Source organism: Lactuca serriola, chromosome 8 (genome assembly GCF_051521515.1).
Source record: "Lactuca serriola cultivar US96UC23 chromosome 8, Lser_US96UC23_V15, whole genome shotgun sequence".
NCBI lineage: Eukaryota > Viridiplantae > Streptophyta > Magnoliopsida > Asterales > Asteraceae > Lactuca > Lactuca serriola.
The window spans coordinates 119,743,757-119,760,741 of NC_136415.1; positions in this window are offsets into that span (position 1 = coordinate 119,743,757).

Here is a 16,985-nt window from a genome sequence, read left to right on the forward strand (position 1 = left end):
TCTTCGTCTCTACGGTCCCCCTATTTTTACATTAAGGCAATGGGTATAGGTATCCGGATGTTGTTTTAGATATCAAGACTACATGTTCTAGAAAGCAAGGCCACAAGGCTTGTGTTCAGGCCATCATTCTAAAAATCAAGGCAACATGGATACTTTCAAGGTCGTCGTTCGACAAATCTAGGCAAAAATGCTATTCATCATGTCATCGTCCGACAAATTAAGGCAACATGTTCGAGGAATCAAGGAAACAGGGCTTTCTTTAGGTCGTCGTTCGAGCAAACAAGGCAACGTGTTTGGGGGTGGGCTCCTTCACGGGTCTTGGGGCTTGCCTTGTCGGTACTCGATGGTTGCTTCGTCCCTATGGTCCCCCGAATATTAGACGTCAAGGCAACGAGTATAGCACACCCTGGTTGTCCCTCACGATAGTTTTCAGGTCATCGTTCAAAAAATCAAGGCAACAAGCTCAAGGAATCAAGACAACAGGACTAGTTTCCAGGTCCTCGTTCGACAAATCTAGGCAACAACGTTAGTCATCAGGTCACCGTTCGACAAATCTAGGCAACAATGCTATTCATCATGTCATCGTTCGACAAATTAAGGCAACATGTTCGAGGAATCAAGGAAACATGGCTTTTTTTTTTAGGTAGCCGTTCGAGCAATCAAGTAAACATGTTAGGGGGTGGGCACCTTCATGGGTCTTGGGGCTTGCCTTGTCGGTGTTCCATGGTTGCTTCGTCCCTATGGTCCACCCCATATTAGACGTCAAGGCAACGAGGGTAGCACACCCCGGTTGTCCATCAGCATACTTTTCAGGTCATCGTTCAAAATATCAAGGCAACAAGCTCAAGGAATCAAGGCAAAAAGACTAGCTTCATGGTCATCGTTCGGAAAATCTAGGCAACAATTTTAGTCATCAGGTCATCGTTCGACCAATTAAGGCAACACGTTCGAGGAATCAAGGCAACACGGCTAGTTTTTGGCTCGTCGTTCGAGCAATCAAGGCAACGCTTTGGGGGGCGGGCTCCTTCACAGGTCTTGGGTTGTTGGTGCTCGATGGTTGCGTCGTCTCTATGGTCCCCCCAATATATACGTCAAGGAAATGAGGAATAGGACCCATGTTTTCTATTAGGCTAGTTTTCAGGTCGTCGTTCAAAAAATGAAGGCAACATGCTCAAGGAATCAAGGCAACTGGGCTTGTTTCAAGGTCGTCGTTCGACAAATCTAGGCAACGCTTCTTGTCATCCGGTCATCGTTCCACAAATAAAGGCAACATGTTCGAGGAATCAAGGCAACGCGGCTAGTTTTTGGGTCGTCGTTCGAGCAATCAAGGCAACGTGTTGGGGGAGGGCTCTTTCACGGGTCTTGGGGCTTGCCTTTGCGATGCTCGATGGTGGATTCAGCAACCATGCCCTCCCCTATATATACATATTGCACAAAGAGCTTGGTGACAGGAACAGACATTGATTTCCCTGAGGATGCATAATTTTTCGTATGCACACGACGTCAGGGAAAATCAAGGCATCGTGGCTAGTTTCCAGGCCATCGTGGCTAGTTTCCAAGCAACGTGTGCGAGTAATCAAGGCAACGCTGCAAGTTTTCAGGTCGTCATTAGGGATATCAAGGCAAGGTGTTCGAGCAATCAAGGCAGCAAGACTAGTTTCCAGGTCGTCATACAAGAAATCTAGGCAACATGGCTAGTTTTCAAGCCATCGTCCGACATATCAAGGCAACGTGTTGGAGAAATCAAGGCAACAGGGGACTAGCTAACAAGGCAATAAGGAACAGCCCACAAGTTGTGCGTTAGGATAGTTTTCAGGTCATCGTTCAAAAAATCAAGGCAACATGACAAGTTTCATGGTCGTCGTTCGACAAATCTAGGCAACAATGTTAGCCATCAGGTCATCGTTCGACAAATTAAGGCAACACGTTCGAGGAATCAAGGCAACGAGGCTAGTTTTTGGCTCGTCTTTCGAGCAATCAAGGCAACGCGTTGGGGGTGGGCTCCTTCACGGGTCTTAGGGCTTGCGTTGTTGGTGCTAGATGGTTGCTTCGTCTCTATGCTCCCCCCAAATATATGCGTCTCGGTAATGAGAAATGGCACCCATGTTTTCCATTAGGCTAGTTTTCAGGTCATCGTTCAAAAAATCAAGGCAACATGCTCAAGGAATCAAGGCAACCGGGCTCGTTTCAAGGTCGTCGTTCGACAAATCTAGGCAACGCTTCTAGTCATCCGGTCATGGTTCCACAAATAAAGGCAACATGTTCGAGGAATCAAGGCAACGCGGCTAGTTTTTGGGTCGTCGTTCGAGCAATCAAGGCAACGTGTTGGGGGAGGTCTCTTTCACGGGTCTTGGGGCTTGCCTTTACGATGCTCGATGGTGGATTCAGCAACCATGCCCTCCCCTATATATACATATTGCACAAAGAGCTTGGTGACAAGAACAGACATTGATTTCCCATATCATGCATAATTTTTTGGAACTAGCACGACGTGGGGCAAATTTGGTCGCGATCAGGTTTTTCATCGGTGACAATGGGCCGCTTGCGAGGATATCGTCGAGGAGTGGCTGGTCGCGATCTGGTTTCGCCAAGCAAACGCAAATTGCGACTTGGATATCACCGGTGAGCTTGGCCGATGGCCTTGCCTTGGCTTGCCCTTGGTCGTAACAGCCTCGACGTCACTGGTCGCTCACCCACCTTTGGGGCACCTGTGGGGCGTCACTCCCACCCTTCCCCCATATATACATATTGCGCAAAGAGCTTGGTGACAGGAACAGACATTGATTTTCCATATCATGCATAATTTTTTTGGAACTAGCACGACGTGGGGCAATTTTGGTCGCGATCAGGTTTTTCATCGGTGAAAATGGGTCGCTTGCGAAGATCTCGTCGAGGAGTGGCTGGTCGCGATCTGGTTTCACCAGCCAAACGCAAATCGCGACTTGGATACCACCGGTGAGCTTGGCCGATGGCCTTGCCTTGGCTTTGCCCTTGGTCGTAGCAGCCTCGACGTCGCTGGTCGCCCACCCACCTTCGGGACGCCTGTGGGGCGTCACTCCCACCCTTCCCCTATATATACATATTGCACAAAGAGCTTGGTGACATGAACAGACATTGATTTCCCCCAGGATGCATAATTTTGCAAAAAACGTCCATAACTCCCTCAAATTAAGTCGGATTTTGACGAAATTTTGCATGGCTCTTTATTAACACGAATAATGTACGTTTCAAAAAAAAAAATGTTTTTGGTCCGTAATTACCCGGGGGACCGAGGCTTCGATACTTGTACACACACACTACCGGACTTTAACTTTCGAATTGGCAAAGACCCATTGAATGAAAGTTGCTCGAAATCATTGATTTGCCTGGTAAATTTTCTTTCGTGATCGAGAAAATGTGCACGGATTTCGAGTTACCGATCCATATGTGATTTCGGCTAACTTTCATCGGGTTGGGTCGACTTCGGTCACCGGGTGGTCTTGTACTTCCGAATTAGCGAAAAACCATTGAATGAAAGTTGCTCGAAATCATTGATTTACCTGGTAAATTTTCTTTCGTGATCGAGAAAATGCGCACGGATTTCGAGTTACCGATCCATATGTGATTTCGGCAAACTTTCATCGGGTTGGGTCGACTTCGATCACCGGGTGGTCTTTTACTTCCGAATTAGCGAAAACCCATTGAATGAAAGTTGCTCGGAAACCTTGATTCACTGGGCAAAATTCCTTTCATGGTCGAGAAAATGTGCACGGATTTCGAGTTACCGAGCAAAATGCGATTTTGGCTAACTTGCACCGCGTCTTGTCGTCTTTGGTCACCGGGTGATCTTATACTTCCGAATCAGCGAAAACCCACTAAATGAAAGTTGCTCGAAATCATTGATTTACCTGGTAAATTTTCTTTCGTGATCCAGAAAATGTGCACGGATTTCGAGTTACCGAGCAAGATGTGATTTTGGCTAACTTTCATCGGGTTGGGTCGTCTTTGGTCACCGGGTGGTCTTTTACTTTCGATTTCGCAAAAACCCATTGAACGAAAGTTGCTCGAAATCGTTGATTTGCCTGGTAAAATTTCTTTCGTGATCGAGGAAATGTCCATGGATTTCGAGTTGTCGAGCAAAATATGATTTTGGCCAGGTTTCATCGGGTTTGGTCATCTGCTCACCGGTTAATCTTGGCCGTATCTAGTCTTGGCCGAGTCGATAAATCCCAGACGCTATAATTCTATTTAACTCGCCAAAATGAAGCCGGTTTGGCACGAATTGGACAAGGATGAAGGACCCTACAATAATAAAACCCGGTGATCAGGCCGTAATTCGCCAACAACGGTGACGCGGCCTCCGATAAAAACACATAACAACCCGAGCTGATGACTCGCTTTACTAGGACCACCAATTATACTTTGTTTTCTCATAAGACGTCAAAAATGCCGAAAGAGCAACATATACTCATTTAATGTGGGCATGCATCGTGTGTAGTGACTTCGACGGTGTTTGATAATTCAAGGCAACATGCTTTCGGGTAGTAGTTTGATAATTCAAGGCAACATGTTCGAGCGATCAAGGCGGCAAGGCTTGTTTTCAGGCCGTCGTTCAATAAATCCAAGCTTTCAGGTCGTCGTTCGAGAAACACGGACAACATGTTGTATAAATCAAAGGCGCTCCATAAATCAAGGCAACACGCCAGCTTTCAGCCGTCGTCCGAGAAAGGCCGCCAACATTTTACTTAAACCAAAGCATCGTTCGTGTCCTTCGTTCCAAAAACCAAGCCATCAGGTTCGAGATATCAAGGCAATATGGCTTGTTTTTCAGGTCTTCGTTCGAAAAATCAAGGCAACGGGCACTGCTCTCCGCTCGTCATTCGAGATATCAAGACATCATGTTCTAGAAACCAAGGCCACAAGGCTAGTTTTCAGGCCATCGTTCTAAAAATCAAGGCAACAATAAAGGTAACAGGCCTAGTTTCAAGGTCATCCTTCAAGAAATCTAAGCAGCAAGTTCGAATAATCAAGGCAACAAGGCTAGTTTATACGTCGTCGTTCGAGAAAACAAGGCAAGATGTTGGGGTGGGCTTCATTCATGGGTCATCAGGTCATCGTTCGACAAATCTAGGCAACAATGCTATTCATCATGTCATCGTTCGACAAATTAAGGCAACATGTTCGAGGAATCAAGGAAACATGGCTTTTTTTAGGTCGCCGTTCGACCAATCAAGTAAACATGTTAGGGGGTGGGCACCTTCATGGGTCTTGGGGCTTGCCTTGTCGGTGTTCCTGTTGGGTTTTGAGCATTCTAACACTCCTAAGTGTACATGCAACCCTAAATACCTTGGATCTATGTTTTTCTCTTTTATACATGCAAATAAGAACATCCAAGGTATTATCCTAATCTAGCATACAAAACAATGAGTGTAACAAGATAGAATACATACCTTTTTGATGTAGAAAGTCTTCATGAAGCTTGAGTGCCTAGCCCCAATAGTGTGGAAGCCTCAAATGGAATCACAATCACCAAAACACTTGGAATAACTTGAGAGAATTCTACAACTCATGAAATCGGCTAGCCCTTTCACTTCACACACTAGTGGCCGATTTTGGTCAAGAATAAGATGCTTATATAGTTAGGGTTACACCATGTAAACCCTAATTGACATGGCCTTTCATTTCCATGATCCATGGGTACAAATACACCATGGAGCATCCATGGACCATCCTATGCGTTTTAGCCCAACTTGATTATCCATGGAGCATTAGCCCACTATACAAGTATGGATGATTTACACAATCAACCCATATATTTAATTAGTCTTCTTTTGATCACTTAATTAATCCTAGATTAATTCTTGATCAATACTAATTAAATAATCTTATTATTCTTATTATTAATATACTAGAACTTATAATATATTAATAACCATAAGTGTCTTATTTCTCTCATTATAGTCAATCCAAGTGCATGATGGTATGCAACCCAAATGGACCATGTCGGGTCGGGTCAAGTCTTACCAATTATAGTTATGGACTTAGACATTAATCCAACAGTCTCCCACTTGGATAAGTCTAAAACTATTATTGCGTATGACTTCAGGAACCAACTTGCGATCGTAGCTCTCAAAAGCTTCTGTCGAACTCTAACCTTGTAGATGAACTCTGACCTTTGTCAATGACCTGTCCATTAGATAAGGGATCATATATTCCTCCATTCTAGATATCATATGGACTGAGACATGGATTATAATCATTCTCTCTGTCCATTTGTTGTTTCCCGATTTTCGATTTATGACGACTGACTAATTGAACAAATCAAATCAGTCCTGGCCCGGCCGAGCACTTCCATTTGTCATCATCAAATCATCGAGGGGCCCACAGATATCGCTTTGATCCCGAAGGTAAAAGGAACGGATAAACTTCGACTCATATGGCTTGTTCTACTACTTGTTGATGTTGGGTTTTGAGCATTCTAACACTCCTAAGTGTACATGAAACCCTAAATACCTTGGATCTATGTTTTCTCTATTATACATGCAAATAAGAACTTCCAAGGTATTATCCTAATCTAGCATACAAAAACAATGAATGTAACAAGATAGAATACATACCTCTTGATGTAGAAAGTCTTCATGAAGCTTGAGTGCCTAGCCCCAATAGTGTGGAAGCCTCAAATGGAATCACAATCACCAAAACACTTAGAATAACTTGAGAGAATTCTACAACTCATGAAATCGGCTAGCCCTTTCACTACACACACTAGTGTCCGATTTTGGTCAAGAATAAGAAGCTTATATAGTTAGGGTTACACCATGTAAACCCTAATTGACATGGCCTTTCATTTCCATGATCCTGTTGGGTTTTTAGCATTCTAACACTTCCTAAGTGTACATGCAACCCTAAATACCTTGGATCTATGTTTTCTCTATTATACATGCAAATAAGAACATCCAAGGTATTATCCTAATCTAGCATACAAAAACTATGAATGTAACAAGATAGAATACATACCTCTTGATGTAGCTTGATGTCTTCAAGCTTTAAGAGCTTAGCCCCAATAGTGTGGAAGCCTCAAGTGGAATCACAAATCACCAAGACACCTTGGAATACTTTAGAGAATATGATTACTTGGTTCTCTCTAATGAAATTGGCTAGCCCTTCTTTAGTGTATCCACACTAGTGCCTATTTCACCAACCAAAGACATCTTTATATAGTATGGAGGATTAGGGTTAAACCCTAATACCCATGACCTTTCATTTCCTAGGATCCATGGGTTAAACACTCCATGGACTATCCATGAAAGCTTAGCCCAACCTAAATGAACTTGGCCCATTCCATATATATAAGAGTCCATATTTAATTAGTTCCTTTTGATCACTTAATTAATTATAAATTAATTCTTGATCAATACTAATTAAATAATATGATTCCATATTAATATATTAGAACTTATAATATATTAATATTACTCATAAACATACTATTCTCAAAAGATTATCCATATAAATTGTGTCGGTGAAGTGCAACCCAAATGGACCATGCCGGGTCGGGTCAAGTACATACCAAATATAGTTATGGACTTAGACATTAATCCAACAGTCTCCCACTTGAATAAGTCTAAAACTATTATTGCGTATGACTTCAAACCTAACTAGCAATCGTAGCTCTTAAAGCTGCTGTCGAACTCTGATCTTGTCAACGAACTTGTCCATTAGATAAGGGATCATATATTCCTCCGTTCTAGATATCATATGGACTGAGACATGGATTATAATCATTCTCTCTGTCCATTTGTTGTTTCCCGATTTCCGATTTATGACGACTGACTAATTGAACAAATCAAATCAGTCCTGGCCCGGCCGAGCACTTCCATTTGTCATCATCAAATCATCGAGGGGCCCACAGATATCGCTTTTATCCCGAAGGTAAAAGGAATGGATAAACTTCGATTCATATGGCTTGTTCTACTACTTGTTGAATCATACACAAAGGCACGTTTTATAGCACCGAGTTACCAAATGCGTTTTCGTGCAATCAATGTACAACCAACTCAGAGTAACAACTCATATCTCTAGGTTTGAAGAATATAAGATATTATCGTCTCATGATCACCCGTGATAAAATCCATGAAGTGATTCCAATGAGCGCAGGTTGAATCCAATACTCAGAACTTATGAGCACTCATGAGTGTTGTAGCCCTTTGTCCAACACCTTAGACCTCTACAAGCCAACCCATGACAGTCTTAATTCATATCTACTTCCAACATATGACCGACTGTGGATGTTTGAATAACTTAGTCATTCAGGAAGAATAACCCAGTTTATTCGGGAAGTCAAAACATGCAAAATAAAACACAATAATAATTGAATCCAATATGGTATCAACCCTTTGAACATAAATAAAACACCTTTTATTTATCACCATATGATTACACATTATTCATTGTATACTGTTTCAGCTATCAACTTTATTCTTGAATTTAAAACAATAGTTGTCTCATGCTCCAAGCATGTACACTATGTTTTCTTAAACACTAGTCATGCCACACACCAAGTATGCATACTATGTTTGTCTATGATCCTTACTTTGTGAACTAGATCATTTGAACATAACTTCAATGATTCTCTTTTCACACTCCCAAATCCTTACCGCAAATGCAAGAATTCCAAATTCATGCCATTTACTGAAATCTGTTAGATTCTAAACTTATATGCATTGATCCTCTCGTAATGATTATGCACAAAGTCATAAAGACTTGGCAACAATCATTACAGAGTATTCCAAAGGAGATCAACTCCTTGGAAATATTCTTCTTGCATTAAGTTTCCTTAATCTTACACAGATTGAAAATTCTAACTTTGAAACATTTCCAGATTCCATTTTGACTATCACTTCTGAACAAGAGTTGCCTCCTTACAAATTATGTCAATATGGTCCTTCCAGAATTATCACTATACTTCCAATTGTCCTTGAGTAACCAATCTTTGGTAAACCTTAGATTGTCCTCGACAATTGTTTAATCCTTTTAGTCATATCCAGTTCTAAACCTTTTCCCTTCTTAATGCCCCAGGCATTTGGAAAATTTTAGAACGGATGAATATAGGACATGTAATTAATCCTATATCCGAAGCATATGGGACACGATTCATGATGTCTTACATAAAGACTAAACCAGTCTTTTGCTATAATATTTCCATTTGAATTTGCCAAGTTCTCATAATTCAGATTATGAAAAGGGATGCCGTAATCATAATCGAATTTTAGAACGCAAATAATGGACCCATATACAGAATTTCCTTATGTTGAGCCATTCCAACATGAAATTCATATATATCCTTGACTAAATGATTAAAACCTCACGATCTAAGCTTATAGATTTGAGATGAAGCATAATTTCCTCTCCCTTAATTATAGCAAAACAACTTTTTCCCAATTGAAACTTTTTTTTTCTATAATTAACATTGCTAACTTGCAATACTTATCATAATTATCATGCTCCCACTAACATGATGATTATTAGCATAACACTTATGCTCCCACTAGCTTTGACATGTACTCAGAAATCAGCTGGACAGTCTGAAATTTAGATTCATACACCCTTTCCGTAGATAGCTCACCTGTGTGTCTAAGCAATTTCAAGAACCATGAAAAGGGATACCGTAATCATAGTCTCAATTGCTTAGGCATTTTCCATTTCTCACAAGTCCATGTTAGTGTGCCGGTTAACCACACGCGCTCCACTAACGACTTTTGAAAATGCAAATAACACAATTGATATCTTCCTAAAATCTACTTAGTGAAAGCGTTTCCTCACCATCATTTTCATGAATCGGAGAGAAACCTTATGACACTTAGATTTATATGGTGTATGAGTTCCTACCCATATGAATTTGTCAAACCATAATCACAAGACAAAGATAATGACAAATCTAAAACCATATGGATTGAACTCAATCTTAACTTCTTGCCACCTGGCAGCTCAAGGGCCTGCCATTGCTTCCAAGTTGTTATGCAACAAACTGAGAACTCTAAGAACTCATATGCAAAGCCAACTTTAACTGGAATGGGCACATATATGTCAACACGATAGGTTATAAACCTCAAGTCGTGTGCTAGTGAAGAACTTCAGGTTTTATTCTTGATTATTTCTTGAGACTTTCAAGACCTTTAAGACTCCTACTGTCCTCTTGACATATAAGACTCCCTTGTCAAACATCCAAGAGATAGTGCGGATTCTAATCAAGAAAAACACTTTACCCAATTGGCCTAAGTTGGTCTTTGTTTTATCCAAATAATCACAACTTACCAATTTCAAATGTACAAGAGTAGAAAACTTTTACTCTTACATTTGACAAGTGTTTTAAACCTTCTTTAAGACATGTCACTCAAATGACAATCTTGGAGTATGACTCTAAGACTTGTATTGGAACGAAGTATGACTCATCTTCTTGATTTAACCATTTCAACAATTCAAGTTCCTCTTCTTAGTCATAAGAATGCACTAAGATTTCCTTAGAGAACTAATTTTGATATGGTTTCTTAATCATTAAGATGATCACAAAACTGATACTAAAGTACTCTCCCATCTTTTCAGATATGAGAAACTTTTATCCTTCTGCCTAATTTGATTCTTCTTATTCGCCCTGCCATACATTGGAACCTTTTCCAATGTCTCAGAGTTACACTTAAGCTTGTAAGTATAATCATATTTACTGAGCTTTAGTAAACTATGACGAATAGTCTTATCAATCTTTTGTGGTGGACTTAATCAGTGCACAAGAATGTGTACTCGATCCCTTAGTCCTTTACTTGACTCACACATCCATGTGGCCGAGTAATTAGTCTTAATTTTCCAAAACTTGAAAGTTCTCATTCATCATGCTATACAACTTGCATGATTCCAAGTTCCGGTCCAATTGAAACTTGGGTGATGAGAATCTTTCCTTATTTGGTAAATCTAGACATTACCACAAATGAAAGAATCAATTTCATATTTCCACTCTTGCTCTTAATGGAATCATATAAGCAACAATTTTTCCTCAAAAGCCATTGTAAGGATATTTTAAAATAAATAAAATCAAAAAAATTTTCTTTTATTTTAAAACTTTGCGGAAAAACTTATCCTTACAATCCATATGAAAACTTGTTGTTATCTATTCCTAAGCAATATCTCATAACTCCTAAGAAGTTGCTCAAGAATCCGATCTTCAAACTATGCGATAGAAATCCATCTATGCCATCAGATTCAGCATATTCTTTCTTTAAGTTTCTTCACTTTTCTTTGATTCTTAAAACATCACCATGTGACCCAGTCACATCATGTATCAGGAATCTCAGAATAGAAACTTAACAGAGTTAGATAGTGGTCTTTACCTGAAGTAGAGTCAAACTTATTGACTTTAACATCCTTAGGTAAATTTGGCAGCTTCGCAACCAATGCCCCTTCCCTTGGCAATATAAACGTATGGACCCTTTGATAATGGTACACGAGACTATCACAGACTTAGCTTTTTCTCTTTACCATTTGGTCAACCGAGTTGACTATGGCCGATCCCTTTCCATTGGGAAGAGAATGCTTTACTGGATATCCAATGTCATCATTGTCAATGTCCATAAAGTTTTAGGAAGTTGATCTTAGCAAATAGATAAGATCATTAAGGGTCTTGTCATAGTCTGTTTCATAGGTTTCCCAAAGTAACTCGCTATGTGACTTAGAAAGTGATTGAACCACCATCTTTCTCAAGACTTTGACACCCAACTCTCCCGGCTTGTCAATATGTGACTACATCTCCAAGATGTGTTCACACCTAGACCTTGCCTTGCCAATAGGGCTTGAGTGACCTTAAACTTTTCAAGAACTTGTGGGTTGGGGAGAATAATTGGAGGAGGTGAAAGAAGTATGATTTCCAAAGGACATCATCTTCATTTAGGAAACCTTGTTTCACTAGATTTGGGAAGATCATAGGTGTCTATTACAGACATCTTTTGGGAGATATTCAAGATAGTTGATTTAAAGTCCTTAATATGACACCCAATATGAAATATTAAGGCTAGGACCCAACAAACTATTTTATAACTTAGAAGAGGTATGTCTAATCCAAGCTATAAAATATTTGAAGGTAGGTGAATGACGATTCACCAATTTCCACCAAGATAAATGAAATGAACTATTAGGTTTTAATTGGTTTTGAAACTCCTAGATCTTTGAGATTCATTGAACTTTTCAAAGGCATGTTTCAATCTCGAGTGTGCCCTTCAGGTTTTGTGACTGGGATGCCGAGGATCACAAAACAAGGTGTGAAGTAACCATGCAAATCACTTGGTACCCTTAATAAATTACCCCTCAATCGATGTGCCGGTTAACCACACACGCTCCATCGATACTATGATAAATATTAAGTCACCCTTTACCTACCTTGTTAAGTCCAAGTTAGTGTGCCGGTTAACCACACACGCTCCACTAACGACTTAGACAAAGTGTAAAGTGTAATTTCATGGGTTAGCACCTTATTCACATTTTTCCTAAGTAACTAAGATTGGGTATTATTAAGAGTTTAGTTACTTAGTCTTATCATTAATACTTTTAATGAAGGGAGAATTCTAGTCCTGTCAAACCCGTTCGGCTAACGACCCTCCACCAGTCAAGCAAGCGGTGGGTGAGAGTGGACACCCATTAAGTTGCCATTTTATAGGCAACAACCTTATACCCACCTTATAGACCGGCTTCGTGAATGAGGCGTACTAGCGGTAAGACTGACTTTACTCTTATACATATATATATTATTAACTTATAATATTATAAAGTATAAGGGTTGAATTTTAACTTTTAAAATTCTAAGGGCTAACTTGGAATTAAAGTATTCATAAGTGAAAACTTTACAAATTCCAAAACTTGAGGGCAAGTTTTGAAACTATTCAAAACTAATTAATTCCATAACTTATGTGTTTAAAGTAGTTTTAATCCAAAAACTCTTCAAGTTCCATAACTTGAGGACAAGTTATGGAAGACTTTAAACTAATAAAAGAATTAACTTTTCTTTATTTTATAACTTATGGAATTAATTAAGGTTACACCTTTTTTTTATTTTTTATTTTATTTTATTAAATGAAGAGACTCTTGCTCCTCCATAACTTGAGGACAAGTTATGGAGTCATAAAACCATTTAATTAGAACTAGACTCTTCATTTTTGTAACCTTTGCCAATTTTTATGAGTTTTATGATTCTTAAATGTGACTTTTCATATAACTTGAGGACAAGTTACAAAAACACATTTTAGAATCAATTCTTAGATTAATTTGGATTAAAACCAACTATCACATAATTTTATTCATTAATCTAAATTTACTCATAAAACAAGGTAACACAAAAAACTTTTGGTGATCCATAACTTATTCTTAAGTTATGGAATCCTTTAAAACATTAACACCAAATTTTGTAACTCCAAAAAAACTTTGAATCAATTTTTTTTTTTTTTTTTTTTTTTTTTTTTTTTTTTTAAAACCTTTTCATATCCATAACTTATGGAGGTTTCAAAAAATAAACCTCTTTAGATCAAACTTTTAAAACTAATAAAATAATCATATTATTTTATCTTTTATTAAATTTGACCTAATTCAACTGATAAAGCAAATTATTCAAATTTTACAAATAATTAGTTTTTCACAAGAACAAGTAATTATCTTAAAATTTGACAAACTTCATGTTTTCTTTTCAACTTTGAAAATAAAATATTTGCATCAATATAACAGAAAACAACCCGTGGCTCTGATACCACTGTTGGGTTTTGAGCATTCTAACACTTCCTAAGTGTACATGCAACCCTAAATACCTTGGATCTATGTTTTCTCTATTATACATGCAAATAAGAACATCCAAGGTATTATCCTAATCTAGCATACAAAAACTATGAATGTAACAAGATAGAATACATACCTCTTGATGTAGCTTGATGTCTTCAAGCTTTAAGAGTTTAGCCCCAATAGTGTGGAAGCCTCAAGTGGAATCACAAATCACCAAGACACCATGGAATACTTTAGAGAATATGATTACTTGGTTCTCTCTAGTGAAATTGGCTAGCCCTTCTTTAGTGTATCCACACTAGTGCCTATTTCACCAACCAAAGACATCTTTATATAGTATGGAGGATTAGGGTTAAACCCTAATACCCATGACCTTTCATTTCCTAGGATCCATGGGTTAAACACTCCATGGACTGTCCATGAAAGCTTAGCCCAACCTAAATGAACTTGGCCCATTCCATATATATAAGAGTCCATATTTAATTAGTTCCTTTTGATCACTTAATTAATTATAAATTAATTCTTGATCAATACTAATTAAATAATATGATTCCATATTAATATATTAGAACTTATAATATATTAATATTACTCATAAACATATTATTCTCAAAAGATTATCCATATAAATTGTGTCGGTGAAGTGCAACCCAAATGGACCATGCCGGGTCGGGTCAAGTACATACCAAATATAGTTATGGACTTAGACATTAATCCAACAGATCCATGGGTACAAATACACCATGGAGCATCCATGTGTTGGATTAATGTCTAAGTCCATAACTATATTTGGTAAGACTTGACCCGACCCGGCATGGTCCATTTGGGTTGCATACCATCATGCACTTGAATGAGAGAAATAAGACACTTATGGTTATTAATATATTATAAGTTCTAGTATATTAATAATAAGAATAATAAGATTATTTAATTAGTATTGATCAAGAATTAATCTAGGATTAATTAAGTGATCAAAAGAAGACTAATTAAATATATGGGTTGATTGTGTAAATCATCCATACTTGTATAGTGGGCTAATGCTCCATGGATAATCAAGTTGGGCTAAAACCCATAGGATGGTCCATGGATGCTCCATGGTGTATTTGTACCCATGGATCCAAGGAAATGGAAAGCCATGACAATTAAGAGTTTACCCTAATTGTGTAACTATATAAGCATCTTATTATTGAGGAAAAATCGGCCACTAGTAGTATTCAAGAAAGGGCTAGCCGATTTTGGTGAGTGTAGAATTCTCTCAAGTCATTCTAAGTGTTTTGATGATTGTGATTCCATTTGAGGTGTCACACTTGGGGCACTAAGCACTCAAGCTTCATGAAGACTTTCTACATCAAGAGGTATGTATTCTATCTTGTTACATTATTGTTTTGTATGCTAGATTAGGATAATACCTTGGAAGTTCTTATTTGCATGTATAATAGAGAAAACATAGATCCAAGGTATTTAGGGTTGCATGTACACTTAGGAGTGTTAGAATGCACAAAACCCAACAGTGGTATCAGAGCCACGGGTTGTTTTCTGTTATATTGATGCAAATATTTTATTTTCAAAGTTGAAAAAAAAACATGAAGTTTGTCAAATTTTAAGATAATTACTTGTTCTTGTGAAAAAACTAATTATTTGTAAAATTTGAATAATTTGCTTTATGAGTTGAATTAGGTCAAATTTAATAAAAGATAAAATAATATGATTATTTTATTAGTTTTAAAAGTTTGATCTAAAGAGTTTTATTTTTTTGAAACCTCCATAAGTTATGGATATGAAAAGGTTTTGAAAAAAAAATTGATTCAAAGTTTTATGGAGTTACAAAAAATTTGGTGTTAATGTTTTAAAGGATTCCATAACTTAAGAATAAGTTATGGATCACCAAAAGTTTTTTTGTGTTACCTTATTTTATGAGTGAATTTAGATTAATGAATAAAATTATGTGATAGTTGGTTTTAATCCAAATTAATCTAAAAGAAGTTCATAAAATGTGTTTATGTAACTTATAAGTCACATTTATGAATCTTAAAACTCATAAAAGTTGGCAAAGGTTACAAAAATGAAGAGTCTAGTTCTAATTAAATGGTTTTATGACTCCATAACTTGTCCTCAAGTTATGGAGGACCAAGAGTCTCTTCATTTAATAAAATAAAATAAGATAAAAAAAAGTGTAACCTTAATTAATTCCATAAGTTATAAAATAAAGAAAAGTTAATTCTTTTATTAGTTTAAAGTCTTCCATAACTTGTCCTCAAGTTATGGAACTTGAAGAGTTTTTGGATTAAAACCACTTTAAACACATAAGTTATGGAATTAATTAGTTTTGAATAGTTTCAAAACTTGCCCTCAAGTTTTGGAATTTGTAAAGTTTTCACTTATGAATACTTTAATTCCAAGTTAGCCCTTAGAATTTTAAAAGTTAAAATTCAACCCTTATACTTTATAATATTATAAGTTAATAATATATATATGTATAAGAGTAAAGTCAGTCTTACCGCTAGTACGCCTCATTCACGAAGCCGGTCTATAAGGTGGGTATAAGGTTGTTGCCTATAAAATGGCAACTTAATGGGTGTCCACTCTCACCCACCGCTTGCTTGACCGGTGGAGGGTCGTTAGCCGAACGGGTTTGACAAGACTATAATTCTCATTCATTAAAAGTATTAATGATAATACTAAGTAACTAAACTCTTAATAATACCCAATCTTAGTTACTTAGGAAAAATGTGAATAAGGTGCTAACCCATGAAATTACACTTTACACTTTGTCTAAGTCGTTAGTGGAGCGTGTGTGGTTAACCGGCACACTAACTTGGACTTAACAAGGTAGGTAAAGGGTGACTTAATATTTATCATAGTATCGATGGAGCGTGTGTGGTTAACCGACACATCGATTGAGGGGTAATTTATTAAGGGTACCAAGTGATTTGCATGGTTACTTCACACCTTGTTTTGTGATCCTCGGCATCCCAGTCACAAAACCTGAAGGGCACACTCGAGATTGAAACATGCCTTTGAAAAGTTCAATGAATCTCAAAGATCTAGGAGTTTCAAAACCAATTAAAACCTAATAATTCATTTCGTTTATCTTGGTGGAAATTGGTGAATCGACATTCACCTACCTTCAAATATTTTATAGCTTGGATTACGGCATACCTCTTCTAAGTTATAAAATAGTTTGTTGGGTCCTAGCC